Below are 6,399 nucleotides of genomic sequence, written 5' to 3' on the forward strand. Positions count from 1 at the left end.
TAAACTTAGCTAAACATAATGAAAGAAAGAAAAATAAATAAACAAAATAAGAACATAAATAAGATAAGAGTTAACTAAGTAAAGGAAAGGAAATGCAAGGCATAAACTTGATATTAATGAAAGCAAAGCATAAACATTACAAAAAATACAAAGAGAGAAAGCAAGAGCATGATCTTGATCTGGAAACCAAGATGCCTAAATGCATGGAAAATGCCTCCTTTTATAGGCCAAAATTGGAAACTATTGATTTGATGACTAATTGATGAGTGGGTGACCAACTCTTGACTTGGTGGCAATCCTTATCTTCTCTTGTCTACCCAAAACATCATTGATAACGTCAAAATTAGAGCCACTTGAAAACATGAAAGTTGTAGAAAATTGTCTCATCTTTTTTGTGTAAAAAGCACAGGTTATTTAGACTTCTAGAACTCTAGATATGGGTCAAACACTGAATAGTGCTCGAGCTAGAAGATAGATTCGGATTTTTTTATTGTTGCTACAATTTGAACTTGAAAATGGCCTTTTTAAGTCTTGGGTTTCGTATGAAAGTTGTAGGTCTATGTCTTACCTTCCCATCTATATAAAGTAGACCTAAATCTGAGGTCTACAGCTCCAAATATGATCCAATTACTGAACAGTGTTCCGGTTTGGATTGCACCAACATCTCTTTTCTAAGTTTGGCCATCTCTTTGTGCTTTCAATTTTAGTTCTTAAATTCATCAATCAATCCTTTTATTTATGTGATAGGCCTGCATTTAAAATAAATATTTACCACAAATTAAAGGTATCTTATATTATTAGACACGTTATTATAAAACATGTTTTAGTTAAGGAGTTATTGATACTTCAAGTGCAAAATGATGACATAAAACCTTAATAAAAAATACATTTTTAAGTACTAATCAGCAAGAGTGATTTTTATAGTTATAACGCCTGATATAAGCATTAAATTTTTAATAAATACACAATATGGGTTTACCATCTCACATTATAAGGCTTGTGATGTAAAAGAGAAGTTTTTAGAATGACTTTTTAGTTTGTGAAAAAGGTCCTTTGAAATTCCTCTTAGATTATTATTAAAGATCATACTATATATCTTGATGATGTTGCAACAATATTTTGAAGAGTTTTCAAGGTATTTGAAAATGCAATTGAAGGTTAAAGGTATTGTAGGCCACTGATAAGTGCTTACAACATCCACCTATACAAGAAGTTTATTAGAAAGTTATTGATTGTAATTGGTTTTAATGTGAATAATAAGATATTATCTTTGGCTTTTGCTTTGGTTGAAAAAGAAACTAATTATAACTTAAGATGGTTCTTAAATTGTATTCAACAACTCATCATTGATATATTTATATTATCATATAAACATATAAGAATCAATAATGTCATAGAAAAGATATGGCCTAAGCTAGTTGGATTTTATCAGTATTTTTTGTATCACTTCGCTAACAACCTCAACACTAGTTTCAAAGATTTGATTTTGAAAATAGTTTTTGAAATGATATGTTGCAAAACATCAAAGCAAAAATTTATTTCATAACATGATCAAATCATTTAAAAGAGCCTTTGAATCAAAGAATGGCTAGATCATAAACCAAAAAATACTAAGCATTTATATATGATAAAGGTCATCATTAGTAATATGACAATTAATATGTCAAAAGTTTTTAATAACATCTTAAAAGGTAGATATGTGTTTCCTATTTTTGCTCTATTCTAGCTGATATTTTATAGGTCAAATAAATATTTTGTTTATTGAAAAGCACAAACACTATTTCATTTTATATAGTATATTGTTGTCCTAGTATAGTCCTCAAGGGGTGTGGTGTGATAGCAAAGGGCTTAAGATCTGTACAGCAAGTCTCGAGTTCAAGTCAAGACGTGCACCTTTTGTAAGAATTTGGGACAGCCGGGGTTTTACTCGCTTACCTAGACCCACAAAGTATATTTTCCGGGGAGTAAGGTTTCCTCAAATCTAAAAAAAATAAAATTGTTGTCCTAGTATGTATGTATGAAATCATAAAATTTTTTAAAAAATTAAGATACCATAAAATAGTTATTTTCAATATTAAAATGGAATATTTTAAAATCAACACCTCTTTACACTTGGCATTTAGAGAGAGATTCAACAAATGGCTAACATACAAGAAAAAATTGCATGTATGGTAAACGATGAGTTTTCCATTGACTATGTTAATAACTCTTTATATGTTGTATAGGATATCGAGTTGACAATGCCTAATATGTTGACCTATTCTACAATATTGAGATGTATCGAAATTCCTATATTCTTTTATTCCACCATTTACCCATTGAATCACTATAGAATGAATATATTGGTCTATGAATAAAACCATAACCCTTGAGATGGAGAACTAATTAGGATAAAAAGAGATTTACATGGTTACATAGCAATATGGATTCAAAAAGTCATACCCCATATAGATATAGCATATTCAATGAGAGAGAAAACAACATGACATTTACCAAATTAGACAACATACATGAACATTGTTATTGGTATACGTTAATATTTTTATTATTTTTATTTGGTATTAATGTCATTTCTTATTGTATTATATTTATTGTTTGAATATTAACAAATAATTAGGATAAATTCACTTCTTATAAGACCACTTCAAGATGATGCCACATATTAGAGATGATGCTCTGAGTTTACAAGGATTCCACACATTTGGTGGATTCTATGGTTGATATGCTGAGTAAAGCAGTTTTACAACTAGACCTATTAATAAGTTGATTTTTCAATTATTAGATGGTCATATATCAAAGGACATATGGGTGGAACGTGTAGGTATATATTTTATTGTATTTTACCATGTTAATATTTAATTGTGTTCCATATATCATGATCATACTAATATTTATGTTATTTGATTAATTTTTAGATCGACAATAAGATCTATTATCAACACTATAGATTGAAGGATCTTAATTCATGTATGGCACTGTATGTTCTGCAGAAAGGTTTTTATTACATCACTTTCCTTTAATATATTAAGATAGATCCTGGCTTGATTAATGTATTTATCTAGAGATGAAGACATATACACTTTAAGATATTGTTGTTCTTCTTAACTTATCCCTTAATGGATGACATGTAACTGACAACGGGTTAATAGACAAGAAAGAGCTATGCTTGTGATTATTGAAAAATATATCATTGTTGATATATTAAATGGATATGCCATCAAGCTGAAATAATTTGAGAATGCTTTTTTTGACCTACCACCTAATAACATGAGTGAGATGCTGCATCGATGTGCTAGAGCATAAATCATGCACAAGTTTTGTAGCATAATATTCATAGGTTGTCTAGAAATTAGTGCTAATAAAGTATATATCACTGTCAAATGAGTTCAATAATATTCTATAATATAGTTTGGGATATGCAGTTCTTGCCAATTTATACCACCAGCTATGTTATTGATGCATTATAGGCTCCAAACAAGGTTGTGGTTATTTGATACTTTTACGATTATAATAATTATAACAAAGTGTTTTGATTTATCATATTTGATTTATATAACCAAATATTTGAGTAGTTTATTAATAGTTTACATGTAATAGATATGGTTTTATGAGCATTTATATATTAGGCATCCTTATGTGATGGGTATGTAGATGATAGATAAAACATTTAGGGTACCACTTCCATTAAGAGCAAGGTAATAGATATTCTTAAATAGCTTTTTATTAGCACATAAATTATCTTTGTTGGAAACTTGTATTAATTTTGTGGGTTGCAATGTCAAGTGGTGTGGGACTATGATCTTTAAAGATAATCCAACTCATATCTTGTTATTTTACTATAATGAGTTAAATAGATAATAAAAAAAACTATTTCAAATTCTTTTTTTGTTATATTATATTTTACTTCAAATTGTTTATAACAAAGTATTTTGTTTTGATGTTTTAATAAGTTGAATGGACACTTTACTCTAAGGATGAACTCCTAGCTACTCCTTAAATTTACCAAAAAGGTAGGGATGCATGGCTCCCCTTATTATTTTTTTAGATGTTGGAGTTGCATTGACAAAATCATATCATGTGATAATTTTTGTTACAAAAACATTCTATTTGATATCGATTCTAATTATGAGTTATAAACAATAAGTCATAATAGTAAAATCGATGATAAATAAGTAATAACAAATTAATATTATATCTTAAAATGAAATTTATAAAGATCAAAAATCTTTTTGAAGATGAACCTTTCTATTTTAGTTGACGTGTATATAAAATGGCATGTAGATATAACATGTTGATTCATTACACCATCATGAGATTGTATTTCTAGAAGTAGACATGTAAAGTACATATCCTATAAATTATGATGTATTTATTAGTGTTTTCTTTAATTTATGATAAATCATGAGTTGTATATATTATAAATTGATATATGTCATTGTTAATATATTAAGTGAAGATTTTATTATGGAAGGGTTAAAAAGATGATGTTGCGGTTTACGAGGCCACTAATGATGCACGACACACCTTTACCACCAATTAGCTCAGCACTTGCCACTTTAAACTTGATGCAATTGGAGAGGCTCCATGTCTAAATGATATCGTGGCCAAGGATAAGGTATTTTGGTATAAACAATTTGAAGTAAAAAATAATATAACAAATAAGGAATACGAAAAGTGAAATCCTGTAAGGAAAACATAGACAACCATATTGAGTCATTTGTTAGATCTTTTATCGTTGCTCAAAAGACAACAATTCTTTTAGCTTATTCTATCTATTTAATTTGTGCTTCAGTCACAGATTTAAAAAAAAAAAAAATATGTAGATTTTTTTTAAAAGTAAGTTGAAAGAATATAATTAAATAAATCAAGAACTATCTATATAAAAAAATTAAAAAAATTATTAATTATAACTATTAATGAAACTAGAAAAATAAATAGATAAATATAATCAAGATATTTGATGTCACAGCATGGAATATTTATCTAGTTTTATTTATTAAATTTTTTTTAAAAAAATTTTTTATTAAATTAAATGATAATAAAAATAGACAATTACATCAAATTAATTGAATAAAATAAAACAAAAAAGAATTATGCAAGGCTGTATATGTTATAAATATTATTTAAAAATATTGTTTTCTATTTTTAAAAATAAAATTTATCTATATAAAACATAAAAAAAAAATTATAGATTAATCATAACAATATCTTCAAAAATTAAGCAAAATACTTTTGAAAAAATATATTAGAAAAAGGCTAAATAAGCAAAGTAAAAAATCATAGAAATGAGATATTAATTGAAACATAAATCAAACAATTATTAAAAAAAAAACTTATTAAAAGAAGGTATCAATTAAAATAAAAACTAAATAATTTTTTTGTTATAACTTCAATCATGTTAATAAGTTGGTTTTATTTTAATTAGATGATAAAAAAATAGACAATGATAGTAAACATAATTTAAAAAAAAAAAGATTAAAAGAATGGAAACCAAATTTAAAAAAAATACATGATAAACTTGGATTGAATAATGAAACTGAAAAATAATACAACTTCTAGAAAAAGATCAAGGAAAAAAATTAGTCATCAAAAGAAAACGAATAAGGATAAAATTTAAAAAATAATATCTAAAAAACTAGAATTGAAAGAAAAAATTAAAAATAAATACAACTTTTATAAAAAAAATCATGAACAAAAATTAAAAATTAAAAAAATAAAGAATTAAATTGAAATACAACAAATAGGATCAAATTATAATTTTAAAGAAGAGAAAAAAAAAAAGGCTCATTGACGACTAGTTGTCTCATCACCGTCAACATACATCGTACTAGAAAATAAAGAATACAGAGACATTTTCAATGATATAGTGAAAAGATAGATTTGATTATTTGGAGGTGCTGCATATTCTGACCAAATAGCATAAACGCTTTTAACGCTCTGAGACGTGGATAACACACGCTATTAACTTTTTTTTAATTTAATTATAAATAATCATTCTAAAAAAATTAAATTACCATAAATGGTTTTGGAATTAATAATAAAAAAATATATATAGAATCGACCAAAAAAACCTTTGGATTAAGCCATTTATATCTATCTTTTTATTGTATTTTAAAAAATATCAAGAAAAAAAGTATGGGTAATAATGAATATCTAAGAATTGAATTTTTACTATATCTACATCTTACATATTATTTAATGAAATAAAAAATAAATATTTATATTTTATTTATCAATTCCAGATATTCATTTAAATATTCATCACTCGAATTAATATGTATTAAAGAAAATTACTTTGACCGGGAATGTACAAGATTTCACTTTTTTCTATAATTTCAAAAATTACACTTTACATATCACTATTTATAATATTAAAAACACTTTACATGTTGAAAGAGT

This window comes from Populus euphratica, unplaced genomic scaffold, assembly GCF_000495115.2.
Source record: "Populus euphratica unplaced genomic scaffold, PopEup_1.0 scaffold817.1, whole genome shotgun sequence".
In the NCBI taxonomy this organism is placed as follows: domain Eukaryota; kingdom Viridiplantae; phylum Streptophyta; class Magnoliopsida; order Malpighiales; family Salicaceae; genus Populus; species Populus euphratica.